Genomic DNA, 15,232 nt, shown 5'->3' on the forward strand with positions numbered 1-15,232 from the left:
ATGATGATGATGATGATGATGATGATGATGATAGAAACCGCTATGGCGCATACAGTTGAATGCTGGTATTACACTCATTGAGGGACACGAAGAAGTCAAGTCCGATGGGATTTGGGAATCTCAAATACAAATCGGGATTGGAATAAATAATGCATTTAACAATACAGCACTTCTTGGGGTCTGTAGGGTAAGCACTTATTCCCTCCCCCCTGAACATTTATGGAGATGTATGGGCCTTTTAAGTCAGTGATAAAAGTGTCTTTCAAGGATAAGTGTAAAAAGGGGGCCCCCACCCGAAAAGGGCCCTTAAAAATCGTGCTACGCGCGCTCGGTTAATATATACACACAAGTGTAGTGCCCTTTTCAGCCTTTGAGCACCTGCCCCTCTAAAGTCCTGTGCACGTCCCTGCACCAGCGCGCAGCGCCTGTCATGGCCGCGCCGGCCCAGGCCCCAGCCCCTCGCGGCCCGAGACTCGATCGGCCCAGGGTTGACGTGGGCGTGTCAATAGAGGAATGGAATGTGTTCATCCGACGTTGGGACGTATTCTGCACCGGCTCAGGCATAGAGGATGCCCAGGCCCCCGTCCAATTGTTTCAGTGCGCCGGGCCTGTGCTTGGAGACAGCCTGCTGAAAGCCGCCCCCGGCGCCGCTACCGGACCTTTGCAGGACCTGATCGCCGTCATGCGCTCTCTGGCTGTCATCCCGGCCGCTACATGTGTCCTGCGCACCGAGCTACTTCAGCTGCGACAGGAACGAGACGAGACATTCCGCGCACTCGCTGCCAGAGTGCGGGGCAAAGCAGAGACATGCGCATACAGTGCGGCATGCGTGTGTGGTGCGAACGTCGACTACACCGACCACATTGTCCGCGATGTCCTGCTCAATGGCATTTATGACTCGGACATACGCCGCGAGACGCTGGGGACGACTGACATCCTAGTCAAGCCAGTTAACGAGGTAATCGCGCTCGTCGAGAACAAGGAGATGGCCCGTAACGCTCTCCCGTCGTCCTCCTTGTCAGCCATGTCGTCATTCCGGCGCCTTAAGACGACTCCACAGACGAGCCCCGCCCCGAGCCCTGCGGACGGGGCTAAACGTGCGTCATGCCCGGAATGCAAGAGCGTCTTCAACATTTTCACGGAGGGGCCTCGCGGGTGGAATCCTAAGCCTCACCAAGTGTGCATCGGCTGCTACAGGGCCCGCCGACAACAGAGGCGTCAACAGCCACCATCCGACGGTCAACAGGCCGCCGTGGGGTCGGAGCTGATCTCCCAGGTCTCATCGGTGCAAGCTGGAGCCCGCCCTGGCCGACGTTGCGGGAGCCATCGCCGACGCCACGCCCCTACGTCGCATGGCTGTGTCAACAGGCCTGCACCTGTCAGACTCGAGCACCACATCTTCTCCAAGGGCGAATGGAGACGAGCCAGGCTGAGAGACCACCCCCGAGCACTGATCACCATCTCGGTGGACATGCCAGTCGGACGGAGAGATGTCACCAGCAACCGGGGCTCAGCCAACAGGGCTCGGATATCTGCCGTCGCAGACACTGGCTCGCAGTCGGACCTTTGGTCTCTGGAGGAGTTCCTGGCCTGCGGTTTCGCGCAGGACGACCTGCGACCCGTCAGCCTCAGCCTGTCAGCCGCCAATCGATCCCCCATAGCCATCGAGGGAGCGTTCTTCGCTAGGCTCTCGACGACCTGCAGCGGGGGGCGCGTTACGTCCTGCCGTTCCATGGTATACGTGAGCAGCTCAGTCCGGGCCATGTTCCTCTCCTACGAGTCGTTGCTCAACCTCGGCCTCTTGCCTATGAACTTCCCGTCGGACGACGTTACAGGGGGGCCCAGGGACGGGCGTAGCCCCGACACGGCTGACACGCCAGACCGACCATTGTCCGTCAATGCTATTAGGTCAACCAACGGCGGATGCGTAGGGCCAGGTGACCCCCAGGATGCACAGTGCTCATGCCCCCAGCGCACGGTCCCCCCCGCGCGCCCCGCGGCACTGCCGTTCCCCTGTACGCCAGAGAACAACAGCCGGATGAAAGGTTGGCTACTCGGGAGATATGCCTCGTCGACGTTCAACACCTGCCCTCATCGGGCATTGCCATGCATGGAAGGACCGCCTATCGAGATGCACGTGGATCCCGCAGCTACACCCAAGGCATGCCACACCGCGGCCAACGTGCCTCTACACTGGCAGCGGAGGGTCCACGATGACCTCCTGCGGGACGAGGCCCTTGGGGTCATTGAACGTGTGCCATACGGCAAGCCTGTCACGTGGTGCCATCGTATGGTAGTCACTCGGAAGCACGACGGTTCCCCCCGTAGAACCGTGGACCTCTCCCCCCTCAACAAGTTCTGCCAACGTGAAACCTTCGCCACAGAGTCTCCGTTCCACCTTGCACATTGTGTCCCGAAGGGCACCTGGAAGACCGTCACTGACGCCTGGAACGGCTACCACAGCGTCCCCCTGCGTGAGTTGGATCGCCACCTCACTACCTTCATTACGCCCTTCGGCCGTTGGCGCTACACCAGGGCACCACAGGGCTTCCTGTCGTCAGGGGATGGCTACAACCGGCGGTTCGACACCGTCCTCTCGGACTATGAGCGCAAGGAACGCTGTGTGGATGACGTCATCCACTATGACACTGACCTGGAGCAACACTGGTGGAGGACCATCGACTTCCTCATGCGTGTCGGCCGGTCGGGCATCGTGTTGAACCCGGATAAGCTTCAATTCGCGGAGAGGTGCGTCGATTTCGCTGGCTTCAGGGTGTCTGAGTCTACCATCGAACCACTCCCGAAATACTTGGACGCCATCCGGGACTTCCCTACACCGGGCTCCACGACGGATATCAGGAGCTGGTTCGGCCTTGTTAACCAGGTGGCTAACTATGCCAAGCTGCGTGACACGATGGCTCCATTCAAGCCATTCCTCAGCCCACGTGTGTTCCGATGGTCCCGGCGAAATATCAAAAGGAACACTGTTTATCACACTTTATACACACACAGGGGAAGTAACAGTTAGTCAGCACTTCTGAATACTTAGCAGAATATTCAGGATGCTACATTTCCCTCCACTTTAAACTTGCCAAGTCCTCTGCAAGTTACTTCAATGAAACCAGTTTAATCACATGAAAACGGTCCTTAGACCAACAGTTTCACACATTGTTTCATTAATTGTACACATTGTTCCACAAACACACTCTTCAGCACATAGTCCTGGCGATACCGAGCGGGTAGCCGACCTCTGGTGCTCCTCTGGGGCCGGGTTCGCTCAACCCCCCTTGCGTCTGACTCCGTGTCAGATTCGTCCGTCCCTGCTGGCAGGTCCTCTCCTGAGGGGACCAACTCTACCTCTCCTCCCTCGTTCGGCGCTGCTTCAGCGACGACCCGCGGGGCCCTGGGTGGGTTACACGCACTAGGGTGCGGTTCTCGAGGGTAAACGAAGGCACCCCCCACGTCTGATTCGGATGAGCTCCGCGATCTCATCGGGATCCTCCGGGGAGCCCTCGTCCGCTCTTCCGGGTCGGAGGCCGGGAAGGAGCAGATCTGGCTCCGATCTCTATGCACGGTCCTTTCGGGGCCCCCTCTTTCGGGACGAACCGTGAACACTGACGTCCCCTTGACGTTTCCATCGCCGCCCTCTGGGCCCGGCTTGCCGCCGGCCGGTGGGCGTCTGCGGCGGTAGTTGAAGTTGCGCCGGTAGCGGCGCCGACGAGGCCCCTGGTCCGGGCCGTCCTCGCTTCCTTGACCTCCTTTTGACCTGTTCCCCTTGTTCTCCTCTCTGTCTCGCACTAGCCTGGGACGGGGGGAACCCCTTGGTCGGAAGCCTCTGTAATAGTTCTGTCTCCTGGGTTTGTCTTTCCCGCGGTCTCGGTTTCCACTCCGGGACCTGTCGCGTCTCCTGTCTCTCTCTCTGCCGTCAAGCTCTCTCTTCTCAGGCTCTCTCCTTTCGGGCTCTCTCTTTTCGGGCCCTCTCCTTTCGGGCTCTCTCTTTTCAGGCCCTCTCCTGTCAGGCTCTCTCCTGTCAGGCTCTCTCTTCTCAGGCCCTCTCCTGTCGGGCTCTCTCTTCTCAGGCTCTCTCCTTTCGGGCTCTCTCTTTTCAGGCCCTCTCCTTTCGGGCTCTCTCCTTTCAGGCCCTCTCCTGTCAGGCTCTCTCCTGTCAGGCTCTCTCCTGTCGGGCTCTCTCTTCTCAGGCCCTCTCCTTTCTCTGCCGCCCTGGTCTGGACCTCTCTGGTAGTCCTCCGGGTATTCTCCATCGCAGGGTGGGCCCCTCCTGCGGGGATAGCACCGGTAGCGGTTCCGGTCAGCGGCGTACTTGCTCCCCTGGACGGGAACGCCTGCTGGGCCGGTGACGTTGGCCGCCTCCGCTCCCTTCTCCCCTTCAACCACATCAAACTCCACAGTTTCTCCATACCCCACACTGCAAAGGTATCTCCTTGGGTCGTCCTTCCTGATGACCGTCTGGTGTACAAACACGTCCTCTTTCGTGTCATTCCTGTGGATGAAACCATATCTGTTTCTGACGTTGAACCATCTGACTGTCCCCAAGATTTTGGTTGCGATGACCTTCTTGTCCGCCGCGAACACTTCGGCGGCCGGGCTGGACGGGCTCTCCTCGTCTTCAGCTGTCTGCCATGGTTGATGCGTTTCGGCGGCCTCGCTGCCGCCTCCGAGCTCTCTGCTTTCCTCTCTCCGCTCCCGTTGCCGATCGAACGGGGTCTTAGAGGGCTGGATCCCCCGGGTCACCGCCTGCTACACTGGTTCCAGCTCGGGGTCGTCCGCCTGAAGCCGCCGCAACTCCGCCCAGTCGTACCCGCGGTTCCTCTTCTGGGTCACCATCCGTCCTGTGACGACTGTCGAGACCCCCGCGGTTCGGTCCATCCCTCCGGGCCTAGCAGAGCCCGGACTTCGTCCACCCGGACCACCACGCAGCCGTTGCACGCGACTGGGTCGACGGCTCCCGTCGATCGCCCTTCGCGGTCCAGGTCGGAATCCCAACGGGCCCGGCGCTTCGGGAGCGGGGGAAGGGGCGGGGCGGGGCGTGGTCCACCGGCGAGGCAGGGGCAATCTCTGGCAATATGGCCCGGCTGTTGGCAGGTGTAGCATATCAACCTCCCGTCCTCGTCTCGCCTGGGCATTCCACGCGGGGCCGTGGGCACGTCTCTCCTAGGTTGCCGTCCGGCGGCGCCTCTCTGGGGCGAGTCTCGCTCCTGTTGCAATGCCTGGAAGAGCTGTTCCTGGCGCGCGCCCAACCGCTCTTGGCCTGCGAACAGCTGTCGGATCGACTCTTGGAGTGTGTCGGCGAGAGGAGGGGTTTTGCGTCCCTCCGCGGCGGCGGCGTGGATCATGCCCCGGGCGGGACCCTTCGTGGGGGGCAGGACCATCTCACTTCCCCCATCAAGGGCGGCTTGGGTCCTTTCCAGGGCCAGCGCCTGTCGGTCTAGGAGGCCTGCTTGTCGGTTCACTGTGTCGGCCAGGGCCTTCACCTGTGCGGCCAATTCCTCCCTGGTGACTGCCTCCTCTTTCTTCACTTCGGTGGCGGCGTCTTGGCCGTCTCGTTGTTCCCGTAGAGCCGCCTGAGGGTAGCGCTTCTCCTGGAGTGCCTGCTCGGTCGATTCCTTCACTGCGTCGGCCTGCTGCCACCACTCCTCGTACTTGTCCGCCATCTCCTGCGCGGCGCGCTTCTCGTCTTCGGACCACATCATGGTCTCTCTACTGGTCTGCGTCAAGGAAGTGGAGTAGGATGTTGATCCTGTTTGTGACGCCAAATGTAGAAGGGTGGATTATCCCTGCTTATGGGAGTAGTGATACACAGCCACCTGGTAGCAGGATACAATAGAGTTGGATCTATCTGTACCCCCGTCTTTGGCCCGGAACGTGGTTCTGGAGGGCGTGCAGCAGGAGCGGATGGGGCCCAGGATTTACTAACCTGGGGGGTGGTACTCTGGTCTTCCTCGCCTTCCAAGGCGGTCAGCAGTAGCTCCCCACACACTCTCACTTCCCCCAGTACCTCCGTCAGCCCTCCCACACCCGGTGACTGTCAGTTCAATAGTTATATTGGGCTTCCCTTTAAGCAGTACCCTTCCTTGACCACCTGTATAGACCCTCAATGAATATGCTGCGAATGGGGTGGAAGGGTTAAATAATTATACCAGTCACAAGTATTTACCCGGTCACAAGGTTAGCATATGATCAGAAATAGACACACACACCGTGCTCCCATTTACATCTACTTTATATATAAGCCTGGTCAATTATCAGTTACAAGTTGTACTTTATGTGGTTCATATGGCATGTATTCATAAACGGCACGGGTGCTCTCACTTGTACTGTAGGGGAACACTATTCCCATCATAGGCACCTCGTGCTCAATACAGTAATAATAACCCTGCTTGGATTAGGGGAGACCCAGGCACAAGGTAAGTAGTTCAATGGGAATTCAAGAATGTCACAGTAATACACCAATACAAAAGAAACCATTTAAATGTGGGCCCACGTTACCAAATAAAACCTACTCTAAAGCCGGCTTATAATGTTTGGGGTACCCCTAGACACTGGTCGTTAGCGTTCGCTCGAATGGATATTGTTGTGGGCACACGAGGTACCGTTGTACTTAGCCAAGATGGCGGACCCACTCTCATCACCTCTCGTCCGGGTGACAAGATGGCGTCGGGCGATCCCGCGAGCACAGCCAGCGGGCTGGGGTAGACAGCATGGGCAGTGGTGAAACTGGAGGAGCGTGCTGTGTTGTGGCGACCTCTGCTGGTGGGGAGAGGTGTCCTCTGCGGCGTCGAAGAGACGTCCACTGCGGGCTGCTGTCTGGTGCTGGCGTGCTCTAAACTGTTTGGCTACCTTAAACACAGCTAAACTGTGGGTCTTAGTGCACCCTCCTGCTATCGTCTGTACTACTAACGCAACGTGGCTGTATGCACCACCGGTCTTCAGCGCCGCGCGCCCGGTAGTATACTGGAGTCAATATAGCCGTTAGCAGCATGCTAATACACCGCACACACTGCTACTATAACACATTATCTATGGACGTTGGTCCTTCTTTCCGTATCGCTTACTCACACACTTCACTATCGCTTGTACTTCTAGGATAACACGTTATCTAGCAAGTACTCTATCACCCGTCGCTCTCCAATGGGGGTCTTCAACATCACTCTTCCAACGGGGCTCTTCCTGAGCACACGCCCGTTGCGACCGTTCATGTCCGAGTTCACTGTCGAAGAGAACTTCCTGGTGCTCCGCCCTCCAGGTAATCATCTCTTGCTCGTTGCTTCTCTCTCCTCCGCTCCACCTGCCACCACTGCCCCCTGCTGGCAACCGCAACTGATCCCACTATAGGACCACTCCAGAAAGGGAGAAAGATGCTTCAATGTTATGTTAGTGATCCATATCGAAGCCGGAGAAAGAGTAGCACTTCGCATCATTAGTAGTCCGGGCGAGATATCAAAAGGAACACTGTTTATCACACTTTATACACACAGGGGAAGTAACAGTTAGTCAGCACTTCTGAATACTTAGCAGAATATTCAGGATGCTACATAAACAAGACAAAAGTCTTTCTCTGGTCTGCATGCATCCCCTTAACAATTGTGTGTATTGAGCTGTATTGTATTGTACCCATTCTGCAATCAGTTTTCAATCAATCAATTTCAATCAATCAAGTACGTTAATAAAGGAGAACGGAGAAAACCCTTATGTCAATACTACTGATACATACCTATTGACAAACTTTATATTTTAAAAAAATTGTAAAAATATATATATATATTTATTTTTTAATTAATTTTTTTTGGTTCATTATACAACTGTGGCGGGACTAATTAGACTGTGGCGGGCCGCCACAGTCTAGGTCATTAATGGGAAACCCTGGATCTACTCAATAGTGACATCTCATATACTTCTGAAATTCCGGATATAGAATTGGCCTTAGACTTCAGTAAAACTCTCCTATCAATAATTTATAAACACGCACCATTTAAGAAATTCAGAGTGAAGGATAGGTCAACTCCTTGGTTTACACCTGAGCTATCATTGCTATTCAAAGAAAGGAATAGAGCCTCGACTCTAGCCAGACTCTCTGGGCATCCATCCCATTGGTTATCTTTTAGATTAGAAACAAATGTACATCTGTAAAAAAAAAAAAAAAAAAAATGCTAAATCAAGCTATTATTTAGAATTAATCACAAGTTCATACTCTGACCCAACTAAATGTTGGAAAGCAGTAAATTCAAATAAAACCAAGGCTACCCTTTCTCTGCCTACAGAGGTAAAATATAATGACTGTTTGATAACTGAAGGTAAAGATATTTTCTTAGCCTTCAATAGCCATTTTGCCAAAGCTGGACATTTGTTTAATGAAGTAGACTGTGAGCATGACTGTGAAGGGTCTCCTCCTGGTGATTGCTAGAGCAAAATGAAGGGCCTACCACCACATTTCTCTTTGAGCCTATTACTCCTAATGCTGTTTTTAATATGTTGGTGTCTATTGATACCAGAAAGTCGACTGGGGAGGACAACTTGGACCCTTAAATGAGCTGCCCCTGTAATCACAGAGCAAATAGCCTATATTTTTTTATCACTCTATATTAATTAACAGGCATAGTTCCCAGTATTTGGAAAACGGCCCATGTCTCTCATTTGCATAAAGGTGGAGACAGAACTGACCTGAACAATTATCGTCCAATTTCCAAGTTGTCCTGCTTAGCTCAAATTCTGGAATCACTAGTGAATAACCAACTCAAAACATTTGTCATAATCACAGCGAGAGCGTTCTTCACTCCTCCTCCTTCCCCCCTCACATTCACCACACACTCCTCTTCATCCTCCCTTCCATCCACCACGGAAGCCTCACGCCCTTATATGGTCAGCACCCCTTCACCTCCTGTCACTCAACTCAGCTGCACCTCATCCCCTGATTCGCACGCTGCCAGGCACCTCACTCCTCACGGCTGTATCCCATCCCCTGATGATGAAGACCCTACTTCAACCGGACGACGCTGACCAGAAGTCGTCGTGGTGTTAGTATCATTACCTAGGTACGACGCCTCGGTCCGAAGACCTGCTAGACATCCCTGTGTGATTATTCCCTGTTCTAACTTTCCTCTCTTGTGCCCAGGACTTCCGTGCCAGCGTGTCCCTGTCTGGACCAGCGTTTCCGTTAGCCGGTAATTACCGGTATTTGACTGGCAAAATATGTTGAAGTCCGAATATTTAAATATCTCCGGTCATAATGTCCGGTGGAAATAATTCCTCTAAGCACAATTTTATTATTTGAATTGTATTAAAATAGGCTAAAATTAAATAGCCTATGCGATGAACGAAACAATCATTACATTTGTTTCATTGTGCTTCGCTCTAATAAAGCGCGGATGGCGCCGCTCGGATGTGAATATTTTTTTTTCTTTTTTTGAGCCTGTCTGGCCACCATAATAACGACAAACAGCTATACGAGCGAGAGAAAGAGATGGCCAAACAAGCTAAACTTAACAAATATTTCATGAAACCAAGCACAAGCAGGTCTAATAATAATGACATTGACAACGAAGATGAGTCTTCTGAAGTCACAGAGACCGCCGATGCTCCCGCGGAAAAGAAACAAATGTCGAGCGTTCAGGCGGCGGCCCGAGTGGAAAGTTAAATTCTCCTGGCTGAGGTACGACATTATAGTCTAGTAGTCTAGCGTCTATGATGTACGAGAGATAACATTGATTGAACGTACACAAAGTACACTTTATTGATTGAACCACAAAGAGCATCCCCAGTCTGCTGCTACCGTTGCGAGCCTCGCAGAAGTCCACCTGTTCCAATGCAATGGGGATCTAGTCGCAGGTACAAAACGGATAGGCAGAACGAGACGGGGTGAGTAAGTGTTGACATTTTTTAATCATAATGCAACTGTTGGTTGACTGCCGTGTCACATAGTAATGCATATAATTGATTATAACTAAATGTAGGCTATAATGAAATCAACAAACGCATTACGAGCATGTGGCTCGTCCTCTCGCTCTCTGCATGCAAACGAGGCAATGTGATGATCAACTACAGTTTGCTGTGTGTGAAGTTGAACATTATGATATGCGTGACGTGTCTGATACAACGAGGTGAAGCGATGTCGACTCGAGATTCATTTGGGGGTGCGTGTGACAGAGCTGCTGCAGCGCAAGCCTGTGGGGCGGGAGCTTGATGCTGGATCAGCGTATCGCACTAACTTGGGAGGCGAGAGATAGTAATTTGATTCTGCAAATCAATTTCTCATTCTTCGCTTGATGTAATTAATACAAATGTCCAATATAACGGAATTCGTTAGCTCATAAAAATGTGATTATAACAGACTGCTGTTTAAAACTCTGACCGGAATTTCAGGAATATGTCCGGGGATAGAAATCTTGCAGGTCACCCAGACCGGCACGAATATGTTCTAACGGAAACGCTGGTCTGGACCCTCCTGGAGCTTACCAAGGAGTTCCTGCTCCCTCTCTTGACACGGACCCGTGCCTTCCGTCCACAGTAGCACTGGAGTGCACCTGCTCCCTTTACCCCAAGAACATTCCCAATTCATATCTGTTGTACATTTCTGGATGTAACTCTTGCCTACTTGGGAATACCATTAAACAACCTGAAACGCTCCATTCTCTCCTCTCCTGTGTTCAGCGATTGGGCTCTGCTTAAAACCCATTCTCACAACATTTCTCTCTAATAACTCTGTTCTAAGTTTGGTTTCAGAGCCAACCATAGTACAATCTCAGCCACCACTTTACTTATAGCTGATATTGTTTCTGCATTTGGACAAAAATAAACATTGTGCTGCCCTATTTATAGATTTATCCAAAGCGTTTGATACGGTTGATCATTCTCTTCTGTTGAATAGACTGTATAGTATTGGTTTTGATGAGATTGTTTGTGGTTGGTTCCGGAACTATTTATTAGGCAGAAACCAATGTGTGAAAGTGGGCCAAACCCAGTCAGAATGTTTGCCCATTACAAAAGGTGTTCCACAAGGATCGATCCTATAGGCCCTATTACTATTTATATTAATGATATTATTCTATCCTTGAAGGGCTGCCATTTATATGCGGATGACACAATTATCTACTGTACCGCAGATTCTGTACAATTAGCTACTAACAATCTACAACATGCATTTAATGCTCTGCAAGATAAGCTTATAGGCCCTTAAGCTTGTATTAAATGCAAGCAAAACTAAATTCATGGTGTTCTCCCGGGCCAGAAATATTGATCAAAATAGTTTACTCGACTAGAAATGGGTCTGATATAGAAAGGGTAACTGAATATAAATATCTTGGAATCTGGCTCGATGATACATTTTTGTTTAAATATCATATAAACAACCTTGCCAGTAAATTAAGGTATAGTCTTGGATTATGGAGATGTGACTTATAGAAATGCTGCCCCTTCTACTCTTAAACCACTAAATTCTGCTCATCATTCTTATATGAGAAAGTGGGTTAGTCTTCTCTGGCAGATAGGCAAAATCAACACTGGTATTTATTTATCCTTAGGCCATAAATGGAAATTACCTCCTTATCTCATCACTATTAGTTCAGAACACTATAGACCCTATATGACACTCTCAAATGATTGGCTTACACTGGAGGTCCCCCATATACAGACCCAACTTGGAAAATCCGCCTTTCATTATAGTGCCCCTACTACTACATGGAACTCTCTTCAGCTCTCGCTGAAGATGAAACTACCTATAACGCAGGGGAAGTTTAGAGGTTTACTTGCATGCCTGCCTGCAACAGTCTGTAACTGTTTTTGACTTAGCCTACTTATATTAGTTTAGGGCAGTAACGTAAATTCTCAATGATTCTATGTATAGCTATATGATCGTTCTCTAGTGTATAGTGGAATAGCTTACTCTGCTCGTTGTATTACACGTTAAAGTAACAGTTCATTCAAATGTGGTCCTTTGGAAATCACGTGGAGGCGGAGACAGCGCGGCAGGTGTAAACAGTCTGACCGTTGCTTTATTGGAATATCCAACAGCTTAAATTATCTGGTTCACACTACAGCATCAATTATTTCTATCTCTAGACAGTTTGTCAGGTTTGCGTCTCTCGTTGTAGCATCTCTTTTCTCGTTCAGTGTTGGAGTTTTGCAGGTTCGAGTCTCAAGTTGCTTTTCGTCTCCGTCTCCTCTGTTTCAGTTTTCGTCTCAGCGCTCCTCCCTCTCCTATTGCATGCCTGCGTTATATAGGAGAAAAGACCCTTCCCCCCTTGGTCGAGTCCTTGAAACGTGCTGTCACGGTCTCAAGGACTCCGGCGTTCTTCTCATTGGCTAACGCCCTGTGCTGGCTGTCTCCTCCTCCATGTAAGGAGGTAGACTAGTTTTTCTGGCCGTTTCTTGTAATGATACGGATTAAAATCAAATTGTTTGATTAAACCCTTTTTCCAGCCCAGTTCAACACACACAACTTTCCAGAACATGAAGCATTTCATACATAGAAATACAGTACTGTTATCTATACATTCATTACATACCAGCTTTGCAACTACAGTACTGCTGTTTGATAGAAAATGAGTCAAGAGAAGGCAGTACTGTTTGTTTGATAAAGAATGAGTCAAGAGAAGGCAGTACTGTTGTTTTATATACCAACTAATTAAGTAGGTTGTTAAGTTTACTTTGTTTAGATAATATGATTTAATCTAACTTAGCTTTCTTACCAGTTATTATTTAACATCATTTTATGAATCCTTATATAAGTTCACCATGATACATTTTAGCTTTTCTCAGTGGCCAATTTGTCCTTCATGGTATCAAAATGTTTGCTTCTAATTGCTGCGTGTTCCTATACTATTTTTTATTTGATGACTATTTTACTTTTGGAGTTAGCTTTTGCACAGTTTTGGTAACGCATAATCCCTCTGGCCAGCTGCCTTTACAAGGTGACCCTAACGCAGTCTGCCTTACCGTGGGGGCATGAACTAGTTTTTCTCTTAGAATGATTTAACCAAATGTCGCTGAATGCGGCCCTCATACAGATTGCAATATATTATCCACTCACCCTAACAGTGGGTCTCCCAGAATGGCCTGTTTGGTCTGCTAACTAAAGTAAACAGAACTCTTCCCTCTTATCTCCTCTCCGGCCTTCAGGCTGTCATTTTTTGACTTAAAGTTAGTTATTGGCCGCACCATCCCTGTTCGTTGTGTGGGGGAAGATGTGTCATCTTCCCCCCATATACGACGGGGTGCCCATGTACATGTCAAAATACTTCCCAAAGGTCAGTGAATACCACAACCACTACACCAGAGGAAGCTCAACAAATCATGTTAAACCCAGATTCGGCTCAAACAAGGGACTAAACACGTTTCGCAATTATGCCACAACAATGTGGAACGCCCTACCCAAAGCTGTAAAGGAATGTGAATCCCTGCCCACATTCAAAACCGCCCTTAAAGAGCACCTACGGGAGGCTGCAATTCGAAACTGGCCACCGTAAATGCCCAAAACCCCCACCACCTCCTAATAGACAGTCTCCTCCCCACCGCATGTATATATTCCCTCCCCGCCGTATGTATATTTCCCTCCCACCCACCCACCCCCTCCTAATGTACAGTCCCCTCCCCATCATATGTATATACTCTGTCAGGATCTAGGGGTAACAGTACTGTATATTTGAATACCGCCTATGTCACAAATGTATCAGTACTAAATACCTATATGTCCCTATGCCATAAATGTCATGTATGTTGTGTATGTCATAAATGTCTATATGAATTGAAAATGGGGGACCCTGATGGAAACAAGACAAACGTCTTTCTCAGGTCTGCATCCCCTTAACAATTGTATGTATTGAGCCGTACTGTATTGTACCCATTCTGCAATCTGTTAAATAAAGTTTTCATTCATTCATTCATTCATTCATTCATTCATTGTTTGCCATTTGGTCTGTTCTTATTTTTATGGCACTCTGGGCTTTTTCCTATAGCTGCTAGGTGAAGGGTGAAGGGTTGCACTGTTAGCTTTTGACTGAGGTCTCCTGTGGCCTTTTCCAGAAACAGCTAGATGATTTTGATCCCTCCTGTAATGCTTATACGGGTCATTTTGATCCATTTAATTTACGACAGCAGTATATAGTCTTTCAGGTGTTTCGCACATTGGTCTTTGTTTGTCTTCATTTGGGATGCAGTTTCCTGTGAGGTGTGTTGTGGTTGGTGGGGGACGTGGGCAGTTTGAGTGTACTTGGATTGTTTGTGTGTGGTGGTGGGGGTATCGTTTCTGTGGGCTGCTTTGTTGCCTCTGGTCCTGGTGGCCTTGCCGGTGCGGGGGGATCGGTGGGTTCTATGTTTTTGCTTTTGGATTCTATGGGGGGGTGGCGGGTTGTGTTCTCCATGGCCTGTAGCCGTGCCAGGGGGGGCAGTGATTCTGGATGTTCGGGTAGATGGACATGGTGGTGGTTGGATGGGGGGGCGTGTGGTGTTGTGGGTGGTCTGGTATGGCACTGGGACCTTTGGGACACTTCGGGGTGCTGTGGGGGTTGTGGTGGGTTCTTCATGCGAGGGGTCCCTGGGGTGTCGGTGGGTTGCGGGAGTTCGTCAATGGGGGCAGGCCAGGGTCCGTCGGGGTGCATGCAGGGGACTGGTGGTCTGGGGGTTCGGTTGGAGCCTATGGCTTCGGCTGGACCTTTCCTGGACCTTCCCTGGAGTTGGGTACTGGTCTCTTGCGTGTGCTTTGGTGGATTTTGGTTGTTTTTTGTCGTTGGGCTCCCTCCCTCGGTTCGCTGGCTGGTTTTGGGGTTCCTTGCGTGGGGGGCTCGCTGTGGCTTCTGCTGTGTTCTGGGGTGTCCCGGGGGTCCCGGTGTCATCTCAGACCATCCCGATCCTGCATGTCTTCTCATTTGGCCGCTGTTGTGTCTGTCTGCTTGAGTGTGTGGAGTCGTGTCTCCTTTGGCGTGGCTACGGGTCCTGGGGCGCGTCATTCCTCTGTGTAGTTTGGGGGTGGGGGCGTGGGATTCGCTGGTTTTCCTCGTGGTGGCGGGGGCACCGGGACCGGGGGAGATGGGGCAGCCCGCAGAGGTGGCATTCCCGTCGCCGTGCATGGCGGTGTGAGTGGCGCGCGGGCTGTTTGTGTTTTCCTTCGGTCATGGCGTGCTTTATCGGGGGGGTGTGTCTTGGATGGGGATGTGATTGATGTGTGGGGTGTTTGGGGGACTGACTGTTCCGGGAGGGTTCACACACATGCCTTCGAGCAACA

This window comes from Notolepis coatsorum (assembly GCF_963971535.1).
Source record: "Notolepis coatsorum genome assembly, chromosome: 1".
Lineage (NCBI taxonomy): Eukaryota > Metazoa > Chordata > Actinopteri > Aulopiformes > Paralepididae > Notolepis > Notolepis coatsorum.